At 34.5% G+C, this 26,492-nt stretch overlaps 1 long non-coding RNA gene across 1 annotated transcript; it reads left to right on the forward strand.

Moving 5' to 3' along the window:
• Positions 1–528: 528 nt before the first annotated feature.
• Positions 529–19,647, forward strand: LOC144340090 (uncharacterized). Its single transcript, XR_013415817.1, has 3 exons — positions 529–656; positions 3,802–3,886; positions 19,499–19,647. It is a non-coding gene; the product is annotated as an uncharacterized LOC144340090 (long non-coding RNA).
• The last annotated feature ends 6,845 nt before the right edge of the window (positions 19,648–26,492 follow it).

Genomic DNA, 26,492 nt, shown 5'->3' on the forward strand with positions numbered 1-26,492 from the left:
TAATGACAAAGTGCATCCTGAAAGAAAATAAGGAGATCTGCCACAGATTATTAAATTAGAGGATTTGGGGTCTACTTGATCAGATAACATCATTTTTATTCCCAAGCAGAAGCTTCATGGGGGAATATTCAGTTCATCTTTGACTTTCTGAATAATACCGAATGAGGTGTTCAGTCTGTGGTTTATTCTAGATGATGAGAAAATTGGGTTCACATGCTTAAGTAGTTATATTTGCGAAACAGAATATAAAGAGCCTTATACTTAAAAAAAAACTTTTAGAAAATCTTATCTTTAATCTATAACTTTCTTTAGGTAAATTCCTGCCTTATTATTTGGTCTCCAATCCAAGTGAAATTTTCAACTCGTTATTTCTTAACTACTCTAACATGGTAAGTTACCATTCTTCAATTACAGTTTCAAAATCCAAAAGGCTCTGAAGATCTATTTCTAAAAATATTATGTTGGTAGGAAAAAGTGAAGTGACCTAACTTGTTTGTTGGATAAAAGAGGAAAATTAAGAAAGAGAGAGGGAGAGAAGGCAGGAGAAGAAGAGGAGAAGGAATAGAAAAGAAAGGAAGGAAGAGAAAAAGTGAAAAAGAGAAAGGACAGAAAGAAGCAAGGAAGGGAGAGTGGATCTGGTTTAGACTGACACAAAGGTATTTACAATTTTTTACTCGCATAGCTTGGTGTAGATATTTATTTCACTATTTTAATGTTTTGGCTAAAAGTGATGCTTACACTCTTGTATGGAAGTGTTATATAACATAAAGCAGATATACATTTCCAAAATCTAAATAAATAAATAAATTGCATTTTGAAACATATCTGGCCTCAAGGGTGATGAGCAAGGATCTTTAAACCTGTAGTGGAAGTAGATTACAGAAAATCAGAATTAAGTAAATAAGGAACTGGGTAGTAGTACTTAACAAGTGAATTAATAACTGGCATACTCTTGCCTGCTTTTTTCTCTCTCTTTTCTACCTAATTATTTATTTATTTATCAGTGCTAGCTACTCTAGTTACAACTATAGTCAAGATAGTCATATTTTATATCGTAGTGGGTCTTCCAATCTACTACTAAGACAAATTCAGCAGAGAGTAAGTATTATGTTGGAAGATACACAGAATATTATAGGGACATATAAGAGAGATATGAGGATGCATAAATATGAGACATACATGGGAGTTTGGGGAGTTCAAATGCTTTATATAATAGACTGAGTAAAATTTGTAGTTCCTAGGAATGATCAGAGGGAAGAAAAGGAGAAATGGGCCAATAACAACAACAGTAGCTAGTACGTATATACCTCCTACTTAGGAAGCAGTAGTTAGTACGTATATACCTCCTACTTAGGAAGCAGGCACTATTCACAGAAACCCTATGAGATAATGCTGTTAATATCCCTATTTTATAGATACTTTATGGCATAAAAAATAAGCAAGATAGAATCCATATAGTAGTACACATGCAAATCTGTCCTGGCATAGCTCTTTCATACTGTGCTATTTGCAAAGTAAAAAGGGCTCTCTCCCACATTAAATTTGATCCACCTAAACTGGATTACAGGCTGAATGTCTGAAATGCTAAAGAAAGATTGTCACCATGATTTATTTCATTTGATATTATCTTATCTGTTTACATAATCATACAATCAATTGCCAGCGACCCAGAACCATCTGTCTTCAATTGTAATGCTGTACAGAAGGATTAAAGCTGATTTAATAATATGAAAGTTATAGAAAGTCTATCGCAAATGTGAAAGCAAAATAAATTATTTGCTTGTTTCCAGGTATGGTGATTAGTGAAACATACCGTTTATTATACTTCTTAGAAATTAATTTTGAGTGCATAACAATACATTTATTTACTTCTTAATTTTTGATAAATATAAATAGAATAAATACTTGAAATTCCTTTTTTCTTTACAGGCTATTTATTTAAAATGCCAGTTTTATAGAGAATAAACGTGCTTAAAATTCTTTTGGGATTTTTAGAAAAATATAAGAGGGCTTTGTAAGAAACATTAGCAAATATTTTTGTTAAACATTCTAAGCACAAATTTAAAATCAAGTAGCTCAAATAACATTTAAATAGATAATAATATTTATAATTGCTTTCCTTTAAAGGCAGTACATTTAGACTTACATTTGAAATATAATACCTCTGAGTATCATAAGAGTGTTGTGTTTTGAGTATCATAATAGTGTTGTGTTTTGGTTTTATTCTATATAAAACTCATAAGAACGATGCTTCTTACGGTTATAATAGATGACTGTACTGAGAACCAAATTAAATACACAGTATATTCAAGCTCGGCATTTGACAGTTCTATTATAGACCTAAGACACAGATTAGTTTACTGGATTCAATGAAACACAAAACAAAAGTATTTTAAAAAGTTATTTGCATGTGCTTCCATGAAAACTATTTTGTAATTAATTATTCAGTTGCTAACAATTCTACCAACTTTCAAAGTTATTTTAGGTTTCCATAGGAGAGAATGTTTATATGTGAAAAGTGAAATAGAATCCTTGTTTGGAATAAAAGGCTTTTCTTTTTAAGTATTTATTATGAAAAACTTGGCTGCTTTCTCCTTAAATCTCATTGTATTATATCATAGTTAGGTGTGGTTCTAAGAAATCATTTGCTCTAGCCAAGTTTTTTAAAAGTTTTACAATAATATCCCAAGTGAACCATTATCCTTGAGATGAGAGAAATGCCATATGGTTACACTGTATGTTGTCAGTATTCTTTTAGAGATGCAAGGGAATGCTGACAAAATTTAACCTGGCATTTAAAAAAAAATAAGAAATGTATTTCAGAAAATGTATTTCTCATGATCTAGAATGCTGACAAAATTTAACCTGACATTTAAAAGAATAAAAAGTGTGTTTCAGTAAGTGTATTTCTCATGATCTAGAGCAAAATTACAAGGATGAACATTCTATGAAGGTAATAATTAAACTTCAGTTTTCCTAGCAGTTTGTCAATGACATTTAAGACAAATTTAGAGGACATTTCTAAGAACTGTATTTTTTCTGTACTTTAATTTTTTTAATGTTTAAGTAAAATTACTAGAAATGCATGAAAAAATTGAGGCATAGTGAGTCAATTCCATTTTGAACTGAATTCTATCTGTAGATAGAGTTGATTGGTGCTTCTCTGGTGCTACACCTGGATACCTTAGATATTTATTTCCTATTCTTTTTTTTTTTTTCTCCACATGAATAAGTTCAAATTGCTAAATAGAAATTCAGTTTTCTACTTTCAAATCTTCATTTTAAACTGCATACTCTTTCAGCAGTGATAATATATATTTTTATTTCTACCATTATGCCTAGTATAAAGAAAATATTTAAAAAATGTGGAGTTGACCTAAATTTAAATATTGGTTTAATAATAAACAGTAGTGACGATAGCAAAATAAAATTTTCCTTTTATTTCTTGCAGTTGTGTTCTTTTTCCATGCAGAGATTTACATCTATAGTCCAGAATGAGTGAGTGTCTCTAGGCAAGTTTATTGGAGTCTTGAAAAGTCAAAAAAAAAAGATCCAGAGTAGAACCAAGTAAATAGTGTGGTCTGAAATGGGTGTGATGATGAGGAACAGAAAAACAATGGCAGTCCTAGAGCTTTGAGAATAGATTCAGTCACCTATGAATGGTCCAGAGTATGTGAGAACAGAAGACAGATAAGAAATCCTGGAAAATCGAGGCAGGACTAACTTGTAGTTTTCACTCCAATGAACAGAGCAGCATGTGGAGACTCACATTGTGAATTTTTTCTCCAAAAACTACCACAGGAACATACCAGGAAAGCCGAGAGATTCCACAACGTTTTAAAGGAGCTGGATTGCTATTGCAGGCTCCCTGAGATGCTGAAAAAGTGTGAGTCTGCTTGCTTTCTCAATGGGGAGGATCATGGTCTGGGACAAGTTCTCAGCCGTGGTCACTGGATGACTTGGTGCTGTTGTTGGGGCACGGTGGGAGTAGGAATGGCCTTTAGGACTGTGGGTTGTGTGGGAGTGGGGTTATGTCTGTGACTGCTGGCTTTCTCCCACTTCCCTGGTGACCCATATGACTCAGCAGAGGCAGCCATAATCTTCCTGGAATATAACTCCATTGAATTTGGGAACCACATCCCATTCCCCACGGCAGCAGCAGCAAGCCCCGCCCAAGAAAAGGCTGAGCTCAGACACTCCTATCCCCGCCTTCACCTCAACTCACCCTGGTAGCTGAAGACAAAGGTCATAATCTCTTGGGTGATCTATGGCCCTGCCCATCACCTGACAAACCTAATACTTAACTAGGTGTCCCTAGGGCAAGTTTGCATCCTCCATATAAGACCACAGCTGATGAGTTCTTGAAAGTGCCACTTCCTGGCTAGAGGCCAACCAACACAAAACCAGTGCACTAAACAAGAATACAACCAAGGACTCTCAAAGAGTCCACTTCACTCCCCTGCTGACTCCACTGGAGCAGGTGCTGGTATCCACAAATGCCAAGACCTGAAGATGGATCGTATCAAAAGACTCATTGCAGACATTCCCCAGCATCAGCCTGGAGTATGCTACTTGGCTGGGTGGCTAGACCCAGAAGAGCAAAAGCAGTAACTACAGTTTGTCTCTCGGGAAGCCCCATTCCTAAGGGAAGGGGGAGAGCACCACATCAAGGGAGCACCCCATGGGACAAAATAATGTGAACAGCAGCCCTTGTATCCCAGATCTTCTCTCTGACATCGTCTACTCAAATGAGAAGGAACCAGGAAAACAATTCTGGTAATATGACAAAACAAGGTTCTTTAGCAGCCCCAAAAGATCATACCAGCTCACCAGAAATGGATCCAAACCAAGACAAAATCTCTGAACAGTCAGAAAAAGAATTCAGAAGGTTGATTATTAAGCTAATGAAAGAGGCACCAGAGAAAGGTGAAGTCCAACTTATCAAAAACATGATACAGTATATGAAAGGAAAATTATTCAGTGAAATAGATAACATAAATAAAAACAATCACAATTTCTGGAAATCAAGGACACACTTAGAGAAATGCAAAATGACTGAAAAGTCCCAGCAATAGAACTGAACAAGCAGAAGAAAGAACCTCAGAACAGAAAGACAAGGCTTTCAAATTAACTCAATCTATCAAAGATGAAGAAAAGATAATTAAAAAAAAAAATCCTCCAGGAAATTGGCACTATGCTAAACGTCCAAATCTAAGAATAATTGGTGTTCCCAAAAAGAAGAGAAATCCAAGAGTTTGGAAATCATATTTGAGGGAATACTCAAGGATAACTTCCCTGACCTTGCTAGCGATCTAGATGTCCAAATACAAGAAACGCAAAGAACATCTGCGAAATTCATCCCAAAAAGACCATTGCCTAGCCACATAGTCTTCAGGTTATCTAAAGGCAAGACAAAGGAAAGGACCTTAACAGCTGTGAGACAAATGCATTAGGTAACCTGTAAAGATAAACTTATCAGATTAACAACAGATTTCTCAGCAGACACTGCAAGCTAGAAGGGATTGGGGTCCTACCTTTAGCCTCTTTACACAAAACAATTATCAGCCAATACATTTTTTATCCAGCAAAACTAAGCTTCATAAATGAAGGAAAGATAGTCTTTTTCAGACAAACAATTGCTGAAAGAATTCGTCACTACCAAACCAGCACTATAAGTACTGCTAAAAGAAGCTCTATATCTTGAAGCAAATTTTTGAAATATACCAAAATAGAACCTCCTTAAAGCATAGATATCAAAGGACCTGTAGAACAATAACATGATGAAAAAAAGAAGAAGAAAAAGAAAGACCAAGGTAGTCAGGCAACAAATACCACCATGTATAGAATAGTACCTCACATCTCAATACTAACATTGAATGTATATGGCCTAAACGCTCCACTTAAAAGATACAGAATGGCAGAATGGATAAGAATTCACAAGACAAGTTTCTGTTGTCTTCAGGAGACTCATGTAACACATAAAGACTTGAATAAACTTAAGGTAAAGGAGTGGAAAAAGATATTCCATGCAAATGAACAACCAAAAGCACACAGAAGTAAGCTATTCTTATAACAGACAAAACGAACTTTAAAGCAAAAGCAGTTAACAAAGACAAAAAGAGATTATATCATGAAAAAAGGACCAGTCCAACAGGAAAATAGCACAATCCTAAATATGTATGCACCTAACACTGGAGCTCCCACATTTATAAAACAATTACTGCCAGACCTAAGAAATGAAATAGAAGACAGTGCAATAATAGTGGGGGACTTCAATACTCTACTGACAGCACTAGACATGTCATCAAGACAGAAAGTCAACAAAGAAACAATGGACTTAAACTATACCCTAGAACAAATGTACTTAACAGATATTTACAGAATATTCTACCCAACAACTGCAGAAATACATATTATTCATCAGCACATGGAACATTCTTGAAGATAGACCATATGATAGGTCTATCATATAATAGGTTCTGTGTCTTTTCCTTATTTCATTTATTTTGTTTCTGCGACAGAGTCTTACCATGTCATCCAGGCTGGAGTACAGTTGTGCAGTCTCAGCTCACTGCAACCTTCGTCTCCTGGGTTCAAGAGATTCTCCTGCCTCAGTCTCTCAAGTAGCTGGGATACAAGCATGTGCCACCATGCCCAGCTATTTTTTTTTTTTTTTTTGGTATTTTTAATAGGGGTGGGGTTTCACCATGTTGGCAAGTTGGTGTTGAACTCCTGACCTCAAATGATCCATCTGCCTCGGGTTCCCGAAGTGCTGGGATTAGAGGCATGTGCCACTGCGCCCAGCCTCTTCTCCCTATTTTGGACCCCACGTTATTAAGGTGATCCTAAAACCCTGTTTGCCTACAAAAAAAAATTTCCAGTTTACTCTCGATGTCCAGAAGTATTTATTATCTGTCACTTCCATTCTCAAAATTGTTCAAGTTTACATAAAAATAATTTGGTAACACAACAATAAATACCCATTTCACTGTTACGTATTTATGCTTACTAATTTTAAATATGCACATCTGTAAAATAAAAGAAGAAATAACAATTTATTTCTTGGAATGAAACAAACTACAAATAGCAAATGAGAAAAAAAAAGTTCAGAGAAGAAATGAGTATTAAATTAACTGAGCGAAGCAAGCACAGTAATTATGAATATTTTTATTCTTTGATTTAGAGTACCTTACTTTTGCAAAATAATTCAGAAGTGTAGAAGTGCTATAAGGAAAGCCTCTAATGGTGACAAATCTCAAATCTTGATAATTTATCTGTTTTCAATGGCTAAATAGATATCTATAATAATATGTAAACACTTAATTTTTAACTAAAATTAGCTGTATTTGAGTTACAGATTATAAATACACTAGTAGTACGGAAAAATGGTCTTGCATAAAGAAAATAAAATTCAGACTCAGAAAGTGATTTTATGTTATATTTAAACTGGTAAACATCCATTTAACACTTCTGAATCTTACCTTCTTTTCCCCATTATTTAAGTTTTGACATAAAAACTTTGGAATAAAGAATCCAATTTCTATAAACTTAACATTGAACAAAAGCAAATGATCAAATTATGTAATAATACTTTTTATGAAAGGTGTAGAGGATACAGTATACGATAGTTACTTTTACTCTAGTTTCCATGTTGCTAAGAAAATATTTTGATACTTGTAAAAATGAACAACTCTATAGATCGGAGCATCATACAAAGCCAGAACTAGCTGATTCATCAGGAAAATCTGTTAACCACATCACGGATATTTGTTTTTAAATAAATTATTTTCTATGGATCTAAGCCATAACATGAAGCAGAATTGTGGCTCAGAAGGTAACTCTCTTTTAGTATAGCCCAGTATCCTGGATTCAACAGAAATATTTTACCTTCTTAATGGTTTTCTGAATGTTTTTCAGTAAACTTTTCTTCTAACTTAAGAAAACCACAAATGTATGAACTGTACTTTATAAAAAATGTATTTTGTCTTGATGTAGACTTGAATATCTTCATCATTTGTTTATTTATTACCCTTTGCTCACTGAAGTTTCTCAGTATAAGACTTCTGTCATAAATCTAACTTGTCATTTTACATTAAATCTAATTAATGGTTATCATATTAAACATGAATTTCATTCACTCTATGAATGAAAAAGACCTTCACTATTTTTCAAAACAAGAAATCTCACAAAAGCTAACAAACTATGTAATAGTTTATGAAAATTAATTTAACTTTATTGCACAGCATGTCTATTGTCTTCTAGTGACTGTACAGGACTCATATAAAGATCAACAGACACGGCCCTGTCCTCAAGTTGCTTACAATAGAATATCCTGATATCATTCTGCCCTTACCTTTAATAGTAAGCATTCTAACAAGAAAATTTCACTATGCTAGTAAAATTATTTCTCAAGAGAGTAGCTGTTATTTATTCCTTGACATTTTATTATATACTATCACTGTACCAGCTGCATATGTCCACTGTCTTAGCAAACAATCATAGCAATGTTGTCAGTTCTATTAGCAAAGAAAGAACTGAGTCTACAAGAAGTTGAAAATCTGGCCTAAGATCCTACAACTACTTGTGGCAGATTCAAGATAAGGTTAAAGATATGTATAGCTTGAAGGAGTAAAGTCTTTTCACAGTGGTATAAATCCCTCTTTCCAAGAAATAAAATTGAAAATTGGTTATTGAATATGAAAATTTTGATTTTTGATAAACATAAGAATCAACCCCAGATCAAGCCTTGTCCACTATAATTAGCTTGATTTCTAGTGTAGTTTGTTTCTACATGAAATACAAATAATGATCCTTTAGAAGTGTATGTGTGTTGAGCAAACTATCACAAGGATGGAAAACCAAACACCACATGTTCTCACTCATAGGTGGGAATTGAACAATGATAACATTTGGACACAGGGCGGGGAACATCACACACTGGGGGCTGTCATGGGGAGGGGGGAAGACAGGGGGATAGCACTAGGAGAAATATCTAATGTAAATGACAAGTTAATGGGTGCAGCAAATCAACACGGGGGGCATGTATACATATATAACAAACCTGCACGTTGTGCACATGTACCCTAGAACTTAAAGTATAATTTTTAAAAAGGCAAAAAATTTTAAAGGAAAAAAAAGAAGTGTATGTGTGTGCAGTATTTGTGGTACACGTGAACACATGAAACAATGTGACTTTTTCTTCCATGATACCTTATGGATTTATGAGCCAATCAGGCATCCTGTAGACAAAGCTATGCCTTTTGTTCTGCATAACTGCTGGAATGGCCATGACAACTACAATACAAATAGAGGTTAATATTTGTGCCAATTTTTAATCCACTTTTACTCTCTTCAGGGTGTGACATTAATTACATGAGATTAGGAAGGGGAGCATGAAGTTCGTAAAAAGCCAAAACTTAATATGCCAGTAATACATTTCACCACACTTGCAATGAAATAGGCAATTCTTAAAACATGTACCCCTTTAGGTGGAGTCTTGATGAAAATGCATCCGTAAGGGACTATTAGGCAGAATGTGATCCCAAAAGTCTCTTCTCTTAATTAATTCACTCTTTATGGTTTCAATTTGGCATCATAAAATATTTATCCAAAGAAAAAGAAACATGATTTTGCTGTGCTAGGATAAGACTGAGATCAGTGTAGAATGCATGAGTCAGACTGAATATTGAGTAAGATTAATTTTGTTTTCCTGGCACTTTATAGCCAAATGGAATACTCTCTCCACGCGAGCTTTTGGCCTATCTCCTCAAACTATAGTTGTAAGAATTAAGAGAAAAATTCAGAGTCCTCATATATACTTCTCAACATTTTGCAAATATGCAACCCTTTAACTGAATACACTAAGTATCCTTACCACAAGTTTTCTGTCATTATTTGTTAGAACATATGCAAACACATACACATTTCACATGTACACAAAAAAGAAAAATAATAGCTCATTAATAGCTCTTTCCAGAGTTCTTTAATCACCAAATAAGGTTGAATAGTATTAAGAATTTGAATTTAATTATTTTAATTCAATGCAGTAATTTATTAAAGACTGGTAAAATTTTAAATAATTATAACTAAACATTAAATTTACACACCCTAGAGAATTGTGGATTAACCCCCATTTAAAGAACTAAGATGAATTTTGAAAGTGGACATCAGTGAAAATCTGTCAATGGGACTTGATGCTTTGCAAAGGAAGATTGTCAACTATAAAATTTTTCATGTAATGTAAGAAGAACATATTCGAAATTACACACATAAAGAGCATATACACAAATTTGGCAGCCATTCAAAGAATGTATTCATATTTCTATTCTAGGAATTAGACTACATGACTATAAATATAAAATTGGCATCTATGTAAATTATTTCTAAACAGTAGTCTGTAAGAAAATATCACAGCTGTTGCTGCATATTTTTGTGTACATGTTACTGTGAATGTGTGTGTGCCTGTGAGTGTGCATGAGTGTGAAAAGAGAATTTCAATATTCTTTACAGATTACCTAGAAATCATGCAAATGCTCAAGACCAGGAGTTGAAACCAGGTTCCAGATTCCAGCCTTGTGGTTTTATGTATTCTGGCAGCCACTTTATCTCTCTGAAACTCTTTTCTCCAATTTCTAAAATATAGGAGAAGGAATAAATTGTTCCCAAGATTCTGTTTTGCCTTTGAAAATCCCAACTATGTAAATTTTATACTCTAACTCTTTTTTTTCTAGTTATTTTCAAAGACAGTACTGAATAGAAAAGAAAAATGCAACAAGGACTTCCAGTGGGGGTTAAAAGACAAAAAGAGCAAAGATAAATAAATCAAACTAAGAATTATCTAAATCTTACAGGATGATTAAAAGTAGTTTAAAACACATGTTCTAATAATGTTACATTATCACTCACTCATTTGGTGGTATAATATTCTTCTATTTAACACATTCTACACAGTTTTCCACATGGCTGATTGATACTGCTCTGCTAACTGGATCTATGAAATGGAGTGGAAGGAGTGTTGAACTGTGAATCAAGAAAGACTGAATTGTAGAATCAACTCAGCTTATCTAAATATTAATATTTGATAAGAGTTACATACTGTTGCTCCCAATTTTTGCATGTGCATAATAAATTAATTGGAGAAGTTAATCTCTTAACTCTCTATAAGTTAACTTCTGCAATTAAACTCTTAGGAAGAACATGATATTTGGATTTTCAAATACTGTACACCTATGATATATGTATATTCACTCATATATGACATAAATATCACACAAGTTAAGTACTCTACTCAGTACTTAATGATTTAGTATTTTTTTTAAAGTGCTTACCTTTTTTTCAAATTATAAATCTGTTTCACATTTGAGAAAGACTTTAAATTCTGTAATACTTAGAAGAAATAATTAAAACAACTTAGAAATACCCTTGTGTGTAGTTTTCATTTAAAAACTATCTTTTTAATAAACAAAGAATCCACTTTAGAATTATTTATTGCAAGAATTAATGATCATACTATTACAAAGATTCCCAATTGTACCTAGACTATTGTCAAAAATCCAAGGAGTTATTGGACACCACACATCTGTTCATTGCTAAAAAAGCTTATTCATTTAATTTATAGTTTAATTATAAAATCTGTTCTAAAAACCTTGGTAAAAGCACTATGCTATTATTTTATTTAAGATTTTAAATAAAATATTAAAATATAAAGAAATTATTCTGAAGTTCTTGATTTTTTCTAAAAGAAAGTAAACATGATGTGCATGATGTTTTCAAAGTTTAATAGTATGCATTATGGAAATATATTTCAATGTGTGGATCATTCACCCAAAAGTATTTTTAATAAGCTTTTCATTTTACAATGATTTTAGATTTGCTGTATTAATATGATATGCTGTATTAATATGCTGTATTAATACTTCAGAGATTCTCCACACACCCCACACTCAATTTCCCCTATTATTAATATCTTATTTGGTTTCATACATTTGGCACAATTAATGAACTAATATTGAGTCATTATTAACTAAAGCCTCTACTTTATTAACTAAAGTTTTTTTTCCTACAGTTTCTTTTGGGGTTCCAAAATCCTATCCAGTATGCTTCATTAGGTTTACAAGTCACGTCTTTTTAGGCTGTGATATATTCTTGGACTCTCCTTGTTTTCAGTGACCTTAAGAGTTTGGGGGATTACTGGTCAGGTACTTTGTGGAGTGTTCTATAACTTGGATCTATCTGACGGTTTCTCTGGATTACACAGAAATAATTTGTTTCGGAGGGAAAGGTCACAGAGGCAAAGCACCATTCTCATGACATCATAACAAAGATACATGCTATGAGGATGACTTACCACTTCCAGTTTTGAACCTTGATGACATAGCTGGATGTAGTATTCTTGCAGTTTCTCCACTTAAAGTTACTCTTTTGTTTTCTCATTTTCTATACTGTATGGTAGGTAGAAAGCCACCATATGCAGTCCATATTTAAGGAGAGGGGAATTATGTTCCCCCTCATTAAGAGTAGAGCAGCTAGATAAGCTATTTGGAATTTTTTTGCATGAGAGATTTGTCTGTTCTCCTCTATTTAATTAATTAATTTACTTGTATTAGTATGTATTTGTGCATACTTATTTTACATTTTGGATTATAATCCAATACTACCTTATTTATCTTCCTTTCATTTTCTTTCTTTGGCCATTGGGAGTTCTTTTGGTTGGCTATCATAGCTCTTTAATATACCCTATCATTATGGGTTTTTTAATATTATTTTTGTGAGCACTTTCTTAGTTCCTGGGACTATAAGATGTCCCAGACTTATCTCATATATTTCCTGTACCAGTCCTAGATTCAATCATTTCTCAGAAAAGCCCTGGTTCCTTTTATTGAAGAATGACATTAGAAACCAAGACCTAGGACTTTGAGGAATTGCCACAACCACAATGGTTGAACTAACTTACATTCCCACCAACTGTGTATAAGTGTTCCCTTTTCTCTGCAACCTCGCCAGCATCTGTTATTTTTTGACTTTGAATAATTGCTATTCTGACTGATGTGAGATGGTATCTCATTATGGTTTTGATTTGCATCTCTCTACCAATCAGTGATATTGAGCATTTTCTCATATGATTGTTGGCTCCAAGTATGTCTTCTTTTAAGAAGTGTCTGTTCATGTCCTTTTCCCATTTTTAATGAGGTTGTTTGTTTTTTTGCTTATAGATTTAAGCTCCTTATGGATGCTGGACAATAGACCTTTGTGAGATGCAAAGTTTGCAAAAATTTTCTTTCATTCTCTAGGTTGTTTACTCTGTTGATTGTTTCTTTTGCTGTGCAGAAGCTCTTTAGTTTGATTAGATCCCATTTGTCCATTTTTTCATCTAGTGCAATTGCTTTTGGCATCTTTGTCATGAAATCTTTGTCTGTTCCTATGTCCAGAATGGTATTGTCTAGGTTGTCTTCTGTGTTTTCTATAGTTTTACATTTTATATTTCAGTCTTTGATCCACCTTGAGTTGATTTTTCTCTGCAGTATAAGGAAGGGGTCCAGTTTCAATCTTCCACATGGCTAGCCAGTTATCCCAAAAGAGAACTATCATTTAACCCAGAAATCCCATTACTGGGTATATACCCAAAGAAATATAAATCATTCTGTCATGAAGACACACGCACACATATGTTCACTGCAGCACTATTCACAATAGCAAAGACATAGAATCAACAGAAATGCCCAGCAATGCTAGACTGGAAAAAGAAAATGTGATACATATAAATCATGGAATCCTATGCGGCCATAAAAGAGAAATAGATCATGTCCTTTGCAGGAACGTGGATGGAACTGGACGCTATTATCCTTAGCAAACTAATACAGGACCAGAAAACAAAATACTGCATGTTCTCAATTATAAGTGGGGGCTAAATAATGAGAACACATGGGCACATGGAGGAGAACAACAGGCACGGGAGCCTTTCAGAGGGTGGAGGGCAGAAGGAGGGAGACAATGAGGAAAAATAACTAATGGGGACTATGCTTAATACCTGGGTGACAGAAATAATCTGTATTACAAACCTCATGACATGAGTTTACCTATATAGCAAACTGTGTACTCCTGAATTTAAAATGAAAGTTAAAAAAAAAGAAAACAAAATCTAGGTGCTAGATGTCAATAAAAATTAAATATGCAGTTTTAACTGCATATTTAAACACTTTTTACAAATATTTGAATCACAGTATTAAAAATAGAGTTTTAGTTTCTGTTAATGAGCTACATTTATATAAGTAATGTATCTATAATTGTTGAACAACTTTGGAAAACTATAATTTTCACCTGCTTGCAACTTGCATAAAGCAAATTCCATAGCAGAGTGAAGAATATCAAGGACTTCTATTAGAAGGAGTCTCTTCAGTTACTCAAGGGCACAAAGTCCACTTGTATAGTCAGTCCCCTGGGAGTAATTATTGTAGATTGTGTTCCATATTCCAGAAGACAGGTGTTTTCACATTACAGATCTTGGGAAATTGTCCATGACCTCTCTGGGCCTTCTATCCTATTGCCCTGAATTAGAGAAAGGAACGCACCAACATTTCTGCATAATCAATTCTAATTATTAAATCTATTTAGAATTTATGCTTAATTCTCTTATATAGTTATTTTATAAATTTACTCAGTAAGCCAGTATATATAGCATAATCCACTTATTTAATGTATATCAGGGCCAAATTTTAATGAATATTCTCATCATATGATGGAATTCATAAACATGAATGTTTAGTGAAGTGTTTTATCAGAAAAGACATAATTAAGAGCTTTCTCTATACACGTTTGACTTCACTTAGTTAAGACATATATGTAATATATATATAAACATATATAGAGAGAGAGTAGACATACATACACATGTCTTTTTCCAATATTGATAAAATAGTACAACTCCACTTGGTGGTGGTTTTCCTGTTTTCTTTTGTGTGTGTGTGTTTGTTTGTTTGTTTTTTAGAGATAGGGTCTCTGTCACTCAGGCTGGAGTGCAGTGGTGCAATCATGGTTCACTGAAGCCTTGAACTCCTAGGCTCACGCGTTCTTTCCACCTTAGCCTCCCCAGTAGCTGGGACTACAGGTGTGAGCCACTGCAATGGGCTAATTTGATTTTAGTTTGATTGTTGAGCCATTTATGACAGCACTTAGCATTTAGGCTTCTACCCTTTCCTTCCCCATCGCCATACATCTGGTACTTTTTTTTTTATTAAAGAAAAACCAGTGTTGCTCCTGAGCTGTTGGCCCTGGTGGTAAATTTGATCCTGTGTCCCTAACCCTGCATGAATCCCTTCTCCAGCTCCAGCCTCTAGCTACCGTAAAGGCCCAATATATTCTCTACTCCCTGTTCTTGCCATTCCACATTGGTTGGCACTTAACCTGCTCTCCCCAGAAGGCCCTTGTGTGAGTAATAAACCTTTAAAATTCTCTTGTCACGTGTCCCATCATCAGTCTCTGCATTGGATCTGTTAACTGGGAGGTGGTCCATTCCACCTCTGTGGAGAGATCACAAAGCACTTGTTCATAAAATCTTATTTACAATTATACTAATCCGTGTTACATTTTAACATGGTGACCTTGTCTCAAGAACTTGAAACATAGAAGCTGGGACTACAGGCCTGAGCCATCACACCCAGCTAATTTTTGATGATATGCTTAGAGGAAGACGATATGTTTATAAAACAGAAGCTTACTGAGAAAAATAACAGTGAGAATTGGTAGGAGACATAAATCGGAAAGATGAGAGTTTAACATATCAACCTCAATCTGATGGGAATGTTTTAAGATGTAGTATATGTAACGTTATGAAGGACTCCTCCTAGCTCAGAGGTCAAGTGTTGATCTTAAAGAAACAAAATCCAGGACACGGTAGAGGCAAACAGTTGCAGTCTAGATAGGAGCACCTCTGTAAACCAGTTAGAGATTTGGAATGTCAGGGGCATTGCTCATTAATGGAACGGAGTCTGTAGTACCTTCTGACATTAAGCTTCAACAGCTAATAAGCATGACAATGAGAATTAGGTTTGTGATAGACTGGTGAGACCACTTGTGGATGGGCAAAGCTGTGGAAGTATTTGGGAAGTCGTAACAGAAACACAATTTTCTTTTCTTTTCCTTCTTTTTTATTTTATTTTATTTTATTTTATTTTAACAAGGTCTGGCTCTCTCACCTAGGCTGAAGTGTGGTGGGCAGTCTTGGCTCACTGTAACCTCTGCCTCACAGGTTCAAGTCATCCTTCCACCTCAGCCTCCCAAGACTGGGACTACACGCAGTCACCACTATGCCGACTAACGTAATTTTTGTAGTTTGTTTTTTTTTTTTTTTTTTTTTTTTATAGATGGGGTTTTGCCATGCTGCCCAGGCTGGTCTCAAACTCCTGGGCTCAAGTGATCTGCCCACTTCGGCCTCCCAAGGTGTTGGGATAGCAGGCGTGAGCCACTGCACCCAGCCTCTGATCCTAGATTGTTATTCTTTACTAGACAAGAGAGTTACCACTAACTAGTTAATTTTCAATTTCTTAAAACCAAAAAGAAGTAGTATGCTAAATTTTAAGCAATACGGTGAGTTTGTCAGGACTTTGATGAATAAGATAGTTAATGTGATTAAAGGCTTCACACAACAATTTATACCTTTATGGTTCATGTAAAACTCTAATATCCAACTCTCAAGTCAGAACCAGAAAATAGAAACAGCAGAAGCCTTACATAAATTTTGATTAAATTCCACAAAAAACAAAGCAGGATGAAATAAATTCAAGGCAGTGTAAAAGATATTCTTCACACCCTGGACTGTAAAGCCAGGACAAATTGAAAATCAATGCTGTAAAATGATGAGTAGATAAAGTATGACAAGAAGTACAAGAGTATTTCTTTCAGCTCCTCGTCTGTAAAAACACATGGTGGAACTAAGAATTCATGTGAGCCTTAAAACGCTAAAAATGCATATATGTCCATATATACAATTTGTTTTGTTGTATAAGTATGGTTATTGTAATAGTTATTTAATTTATACTAGTGATTATAAACTGAATATTTTAATATAATATGACTAGATCATGTTGATATTTTTTTCCACAGTTCACTACTATGATTGTTCAATTATTTAGCCAAAGCACAAATGCTGAATAGTGACAACTTCCTAAAATGCAGGTTTCAGGCCTGAGAAGGGTAATCCATTTGAGTCTCTTAAGTAATGGGTTTAAAACAGATATTTTCTTTGTCGACTTTTCTTTTATATACCAATAATCAAAGTCCAGAGTTTATTTTATGATTTTTCTTTTTATCTCATATTCTGCTTTAATTTATTCTTTAGACTCTCTTATGTCATACATGTGTAAAATCTGACAATTAGTTTGTTGTCATTTATAAACTCCAGCTATTACCTGTGGTTATGGTACTTGATTTCCTTTCTTGATGATCAAAAAACTCAGAGTTTACTGTACTTGCACACTTCATAATATTTACTCCAACATTTCATTTTTACTTATAATTTAATGTTTCCAAGGAATGGAGGAAGAAAAACTTGAGTAAAAGAACTTTTATATTGGAATCACTGCAAATATGCATTTGGCCTGTGTCCGCTGTGACCAATACCATGCAGAAGAAAAATGGGATTAATTAAATCTGCTGTTCTCTCCCTCATGTTCAATTAAATCATTCTTTTCTGGATCTTGATGTTTATGCCTTTGAACAACACTGAAGGGCTTATAGACCAACTCTTAGTATCCTAAAGACTTGGTACTTAACCAACCTGTGGAGTGTCTTACATCATATCCTAATTTCCCCATGGCTGGCTTCCAAAATAATCTAAAATATTTAAAAGCACATCTGAATACTGACTACAAATGTTGTTCTTTATAGATATAAATGAATTATCTCTTCCTCATAGGTTTGCAAGTTAAAAGATATAAACAAGTAGCAAAGACTGGGAAAGGAGACACAACCAGATGTGCATATGTGGGGTGCAGGTTTGGGGTGGGAGTAGGTATGGTACAAAGAGCAGATTATACTGCATTAGTATCCTCTGGTATCAGTATCTTCTGAGATCAGCTTAAAAATAGTTAATTCAACAGATATCCTAGCATTAATTTAGTGAATTTTAACTGACGTTAAAGACTTCATGTCTAAAACACCAAAAGCAACGGCAGCAAAAGCCAAAATTGACAAATGGGATCTCATTAAACTAAAGAGCTTCTGCACAGCAAAAGAAACTACCATCAGAGTGAACAGGCAACCTACAGAATGGGAGAAAATTTTTGCAGTCTACTCATCTGACAAAGGGCTAATATCCAGAACCTACAAAGAACTCAAACAAATTTACAAGAAAAAAACAAACAACCCCATCAAAAAGTGGGCAAAGGATATGAACAGACATTTCTCAAAAGAAGACATTCATACAGCCTACAGACACATGAAAAAGTGCTCATCATCACTGGCCATCAGAGAAATGCAAATCAAAACCACAATGAGATACCATCTCACACCAGTTAGAATGGCGATCATTAAAAAGTCAGGAAACAACAGGTGCTGGAGAGGATGTGGAGAAATAGGAACACTTTTACGCTGTTGGTGGGATTGTAAACTAGTTCAACCATTATGGAAAACAGTATGGCGATTCCTCAAGGATCTAGAACTAGATGTACCATATGACCCAGCCATCCCATTACTGGGTATATACCCAAAGGATTATAAATCATGCTGCTATAAAGACACATGCACTCGTATGTTTATTGCAGCACTATTCACAATAGCAAAGACTTGGAATCAACCCAAATGTCCATCAGTGACAGATTGGATTAAGAAAATGTGGCACATATACACCATGGAATACTATGCAGCCATCAAAAAGGATGAGTTTGTGTCCTTTGTAGGGACATGGATGCAGCTGGAAACCATCATTCTTAGCAATCTATCACAAGAACAGAAAACCAAACACCGCATGTTCTCACTCATAGGTGGGAACTGAACAATGAGATCACTTGGACTCAGGAAGGGGAACATCACACACAGGGGCCTGTCATGGGGAGGGGGGGAGGGGGGAGGGATTGCATTGGGAGTTATACCTGATGTAAATGACAAGTTGATGGGTGCAGCACACCAACATGGCACAAGTATACATATGTAACAAACCTGCACGTTATGCACATGTACCCTACAACTTAAAGTATAATAATAATAAATAAATTTAAAAAAAAGAAAAATAATAAAAAAACAAATATCCATTTGAAAAAAACAAAAAAAAATGCTTAGAAAAAAATAGAGCTCTTCTTTAAAACAAACAGAGCACAATTTAAAAAGATAAAGAAAAAGTCAAAGGAAATAAAACATCACATTAAAAATAGAAACAAAAACCCTTTCCTTGTCATTAGAGAGTGGTAACTGTATTATGGCTTCTCTTCTTGGGTGTGCCCTAGCCAAACAGTCTTGCATCAATAAATGGTAATTACACATTTTTCTAACGTGTTTTGTTGTGTTTCAGTGCCCTTAGTGAGGACTAAACAGCACTCATAGAGCTTGGACGTGCCATTGGAGCCACCTGGTTGGAATTTGGAAAAGAAAAAACAAACTGAACAAAAAAGCTGTAATTTTGAAATGTAGGGTTTTTCCTATCAATTAAATGTTCTCAAAATTATTTTTATTCTTTTGAACACATGTTTATCTTTAGCCTCCTAGAGAAAAATATATTCTACTAGACTTGCACGGAATTTATGTTTAACAAGTACAAGAAGATCAATGAATCCAATAGATAACAATATCTCTGGATCTAGTAGAACTCTCAGAGTCTAGGGGTACTATAATAACTAGGAAACAATTTAAATTCTGCAAACTGTTCAGTATTGTAAAGTGCTATAAAAACTTAAGATACTGTCATAAAGATTGATCATAGATTATCTTTCATATTTTGAAGGATCCCATTTAATAATCATCCCTCAAAAATGTGCCCTAGACACTTTAGTTGAGATGTTCAGATAATTTAGTGTAGTAAATTTAAATTAGAACAGGAGTCACATTTCTCCACTCGATGTCAATATTGTTCATTGTATTAGTTCATTCTCACACTGCTTTATTATAAAGATATTACCCGAGACAGGGTAATTAATAAAGAAAAGAGGTTTACTTGACTCACAGGTCCTCATGGCTAGGGAGGCCTCAGGAAACTTACAATTGTGGTGGAAGGAGAAGCAGGCATGTATTACATGGCAGCAGGGCAGAAAGCATGTGTAGGAAGCAAAGAGAAAGAGCCCCTTATAAAATCATCAGCTCTAGCAAGAACTCACTCACGATCACGATAACAGTATGGGGGAAACCGTTCCCATGATCCAGTCACCTCCCACCAAGTCTCTCCCTCAACACCTGGGGATTACAGTTCAAGATGCGATTTGGGTGGGGACACAAAGTCTAACTATATCATTCATAAATACATAAAATTTGTGTTTATGAAAGTAGTTTTAATACATGATTAACAAATAGCATGTCATCAGTAAATTGGACATTCATTATGAATTTTTTTCCCAAAGTAGTAATCAACTCAGTTGATTTATTGATACTATCTTATAATTCCTTCTTTACTGTGAAGCCAATCATTTCCTCCTAACCTATGCTTCATCTTGGAGAACTTATCCCTCAAACAGTCTGGAATCAGCAAGCTTGCATAATGTACTTTTTCATCAACTCCTCTTTCCATCAGCACCCCCCATTCCCTCTAGATCCAGATGACCAGTTTATAGTAAATAAGCCACCAAAACAGATTTTCCAACCTAAGTATTTGGATATGAGACAAAAGAGTTTGTTGGTTGTGATGAGTTTACTTTGAGAAGGATCAGGGGCCAAGGCTGCCACTTTTGAGCAGCAATAATGAACTGGTCTGCAAAAAAGAAGACAATAAACAGAGAATGGGCATTAAGGAACATTTTGAGATCCGAGAGAATATGAAGCCTAGAAGAGGGAATCAGTGAGAAAGAAAACTGTTTCATGGTATTCCAGGTTCCATCAGGGTCAGCTACACTTTCAATAATTCTAATACATTACATTCTTTGTATCCTTAAAATGAAATCACCTTTTTGGAGGTTCATTAAATGAGTTTTTATTCTCTGTAACCAAACTAAGGCTAATATTCCTATATAGCTTAAAAGTAACAGGAAGCTGTTTGGCTTTTTCGAGGCTCATTTTTATAATAACTGCCTGTAGTCTAATGTGAGCTACATAATCCATAAAAAATGGAAGTTGACCCTTTATTTGACTGAAAAGTGCTGTCTACAACTTTTTTCTCTATTTGATTAGAGGTATGTAAGAATTAGGCTGGGTGTGGTGGTTCATGTCTGTAATTCCAGCACTGTGGGAGGCCAAGAGCCCAGGGATTTAAGACCAGCCTGGGCAACATAGTGAGACCCTATCTCTAAAAGGAAAAAATACAAAAATTAACCTGGTGTGGTGTCATGCTCCTGCAGTCCAAGTTCCCAACTGCTTGAGAGGCTGAGCCGCAGGAACATCACTTGAGCCCAGGAGTTCAAAGTTACAATGAGCAATGATTACCACTGCACTCCAGCCTGGGCGGTGAAGCCAGACTCTATCCTCCCATGCCCAAAAAGAAAGAAATACATAAGAATTATAAATCTAATTTAATGAAGGGTTTCTACATAATTTTGTGTGAAATAAAATTAAAAGGCAAAAATTAGAATATGGATCAATCTATACACTGATACTTATGCATTTATTAATAATTCATTCTAATTTTAGTGGTTCTATGTAGATATTCATGTTCTCAGTGCTTGCTTCCCCGCCACAACCTGACCTTTGTCATTGGAATGTAACTGAAGCAGGGACCCTCAGAGTCTGCAATTCTCCTGAAAAGCCCCCACTAATTGTTGATCTTTATATCAACAATTATTTCCTGTCTTAATCAGCCCTATACATGTGCTTGATGATTTTTCTATATATGGAAGTGATTCTATCAACATTTCTTGACTCCTCCCTTCTAATGACCTTCCTCCCGTATCTACCCATGGTCATAAGACAGATTTTGCTAAAATTGCCTTGACTCTTCCAGAACCTAGAGATTTTTCACTGTTCCTCACCCTTGTTTGTTTATTTGTTTGTTTGTTTGTTTGTTTGTTTGTTTCTTTCTTTCTTTCTTTCTTTCTTTCTTTCTTTCTGTCTGTCTGTCTGTCTATCCTTCAGATGGAGTCTCGCTCTGTCGCCCAGGCTGGAGCGCAGTGGCAGGATCTCGGCTCACTGCAAGCTCCGCCTCCCGGGTTCACGCCATTCTCCTGCTTCAGCCTCCGGAGTAGCTGGGACTACAGACGCCCACCACCTCGCCCGGCTAGTTTTTTGTATTTTTGGTAGAGATGGGGTTTCACCGTGTTAGCCAGGATGGTCTTGATCTCCTGACCTCCTGATCCGCCCGCTTGGCATCCCAACGTGCTGGGATTACAGGCGTGAGCCACCGTGCCCCGACCTTGTTTTGTTCTTAAGCACTCACGACATGGCTTAGATCCCATGGTCCATTTCTAAAAATTACATCCTTGTATGCATCTTTATCTCCCTTGCCAATCTCTTTCTCCACACTGTCATATTGACTTTAAAGTCACGACTGTCTAACTTCAATTTAGTTCTCGCAGCTACTAGCAAATCAACTAAATTTTCTTCTTCATTTCATTCTCTGACTCTCTGACATTTAGTTTCAGTTTCTTTTTTCTCCTGTCCTAAAACGTCTGCTAATCCTTTCTCTCCTTGCTCTACAACTGCTAATCCTTTTTCTCTCCTTGCTCTCAGCCCATGAACTAGTCTCAGAAGCAATCAGAATAGAATTACTACCTACTCCCCATTACCTTCCTATTACATTAATGATTCTTCCATTCTAACTAAAGCCAATCTCTTAAATTATACTACTTAAAGATATCAGTCTTGCAGGTGTCTCCTCTGTCCTAAAACATCAGTTTTACTCCATACTGAGTCTGTTCCATCAGCATTCGAAGAGGCTGTAATATTTTCCATCTTACATTTAGAAACAAAAATTTAAAATGATCCCTAAACAGTTGCATGTGAAATAGCCTAAAGTGAATTTAACATTATATTTCCAAAGAGTAAGTTGAATTGACCTCATCAAATAATAAAAATACATTAGAAATCAAAATTATCAGGCTGCAAAAATTACTGATAACCCATCTCATCTCATGAACACATTTTACATTTCATTCATATACCAGTAAAATTTTTACCAAAACTAGCAGAGAGTAATTTCCAAATCAGCATTATATAGAAATATAAGGAAAACATAAAAGTGAGGCACCAATATGACATGTACTACTTACCAGTCATAAAAGAAAAGCATCATATTCTATGCCAATGCCTATCTTATTACCTTGAGGTATAATAACATTAATATAGTTTATTATTTTTATTTAGAATTTTTACATACACTTAGAGTTATTTGTAGAATTCATCCAGTGCAACTACAGTTTTAGTAAAGCAGCAAAGCAGTTTATTTCTTTAAGAGCTGATGATTAGTGTAAGTAGCATATTTTCATATGTCCTCATAAGTTTTGACAAAGCTTTTTGATAACTGATCACAAAAATAAAAAGAACATAAATATTGAAAACAATTCAGCTTCTAGGATCTGAATCCCAAACTAACAACTTGTCTTTAATATTTTTCTTACTTATTAGTTTGTTCACATTTGTAATTTTTCTGTGCCAAGTGTAGTTAGGAGGGAGGATAGATAGGCTCAGAAATTTTGAGCTGGAATCTTGTTAAAATACTAATCAAATCTTGTTAGGACAAATCAAATTTTCTCCAAGAATATTCCAGCTTTAAATAAAGAATGTCGGCAATTCTCATTAATTTACTGTCAATCCTAACCCTGACTTCAACATTCTGTTTAGTGAAAAAGAGTATGTCAAAATATGTGATATTTTGCCACTTTCTTTGAGACACAGGTTACTATTAAATGTAAAGCAAAACAAGCAAACAAAAAGACCCCTGTTTCTAAAACATCAGTTTATACATTTATATAGTTATCCTAACACCACAGAGTTTAGGATAAAAAGCTGTCATTTTAAACTGTGTGAATTCATTTCCTCATGAAAAATTAAATAAAATTATTTTTCTTGGCATCTTGTCATTTTTACCCCAGTACAGCCTAACAGAGAGCACAACTTAACATATCGGGAGGCAAAAACAGTTTAGGTAAAAATAAATACTAATATTTAAAATACAAATCCTAACATTAACAACTAATGAAGACATTTAATGGCTATAAGCATCTTTTAAAAATTATTAATTATTAAATACATAATGTAAACTTTAAATATATTTTTAAGGAATAAGCTTAGAACAACTATATTTACTATAGCATTTTTAAAAAGCTTATATCCTATCCTAGTGGGGAATAAAAATTTAGTAGCTAGGATTATGAAAGCTTTCCAAGAATGCAACAATGGGAAATTACAATGCTTTATATGTTTCTGCTCATTTTCATAATCATAGCTTGTGTTGTCTTCTTAAAATGACTTAAAAATTCCATTTATTTTTCTTTTACTCAAACTTATTTTGCTATTTACTTTTATTTTACTCAAACTTATTTTGAGTAAAAACAAGGAGCTTTAATAAGCAAAGTAAAGTGTATCTTCCTTATATAAATGACAGGGTTTGGCTGTGTCCCCACCCAAATCTCATCTTGAACTGCAACTCCCACAATTCCCGTGTGTCATGGGAGGAACTTGGTGGGAGGTGATTGAATTATGGGGGTGGGTCTTTCCTGTGCTGTTCTTGTGATAATGAATGAGTCTCTTGAGATCTGATGGTTTTAAACAGGGGGAGTTTCCCTGCACAAGCTCTTTTTGCCTACTGCCATGTAAGATGTGACTTGCTTCTCCTTGCCTTCTGCCATGATTGTGAGGCCTCTACAGCCATGTGGAAATGTAAGTCCTATAAATCTCTTTCTTTTGTTAATTTCCCAGTCTCAGGTATGTCTTTATCAGCAGCATGAAAGCAGACTAAAACAGAAAATCTAATACAATAAATAATCATGCTTATGTCAATATAAAAATTATATGGCATTATCATAAAATGAAGTTTATAATATGAAATCTGAACATATTTAAAATATCATTATGTTTTTTTAAGGGAAGCACACCTTAAAATAAGAAAATAATAAAAATAAAGACAGAAATCTATGTTAAAGACAAATATCTACTACTTTTTAAGAAATCCATTGTTACTTAGGCTGGCGATTTGCCACCTGCTAATAAATTAGATATTACATCATCTGCATAATTTTCCTTCAAGCATATATATTTTTTTGAGATAAGGTTTTGCTATGTTGCCCAAGCTGGCCTCAAACTCCCGGCCTCAGCAATCCTCCTCTAAAGTATCTGGGACTTGTAGCAGGTGCCACTGTGCAGTTACTTTTGAGCATTTTTATTTTGAATTAGTTGGTGACTGGAAAAGATAAAATAAAAGACACATTTTGACATAGTTTTAGTATCTGTTTTCTCTTAATTTACTTGAAAAACATTACTTTTTACTTAAGAACAATGTATTTATAAAATTATTTAATTTTATATCTTTAATCTTATATATTCATAAATATTTACATACACTATTTTGGTGTTAAATAGTTGAAAAACAGTTTTGAATATTAAAAATTGTAATATTGCTCTGGTACACAGGTTTATTCACTTCATTTATCAATTTATAAGTATTATTAATCATTATAATATAATAGAATTGCTTAGCTTTTCAAACTATAATTCAAATCTGCCCTGTAGTTGTAGTAAGGGTACTATTAAACCAATGCCTACATTTAATTGTTATCCCCACTTTTAAATTCATCCTATTTAATTATTCATATAGTCTAAATTCATGAAAAATATACAATCAATCAAAGAATACTTTGTTGTATTTCCCTGATCAATGACTGGTTCTCTATTGTCTATCAAATTAAGTTAAATCTTCATTTGTCATTTCAGGTTCCAAAGCCTGTTTCTAATTGAATCAAACTTCAGAAGGAAACCAGTTTTGCTGTCACTTGAATGCCATATTGCTTTCACACCTTTACCTTTTGCTCTTACCATTTCCCCATTTTAAGAATTCCTCCACTGCCTTAACTGGACCCATTCTTGAAACAAACTCAGTTTCTTGCTTCTTCATGAAGTGCCTTCTCTCTACCACAATATGCAGAGCTTTCTCTTCCTCTAAGTTCTCAGGAACTTTATAAAGATCTTGGAATATGCGTTCTCTTTAAAAAATTTTCCCTGCTTATCTCAATCTAATTGAAAAAGCATTGAGATCAGAAAATATGTTTTATATCTCTTCCCATCTGCATTGTCAAGCACATATCAGAACCTCATAACTCTTAAGTAATTTGGGGGGACTAATTAATGATCTAATTAAACTATATTTTGATGAATTTACTTGATAATACACAGTATTCCATGTGATTTGACTTCTAATGTCATTAATTATATCTCCA

This window comes from Macaca mulatta, chromosome 3 (genome assembly GCF_049350105.2).
Source record: "Macaca mulatta isolate MMU2019108-1 chromosome 3, T2T-MMU8v2.0, whole genome shotgun sequence".
Classification (NCBI taxonomy): domain Eukaryota; kingdom Metazoa; phylum Chordata; class Mammalia; order Primates; family Cercopithecidae; genus Macaca; species Macaca mulatta.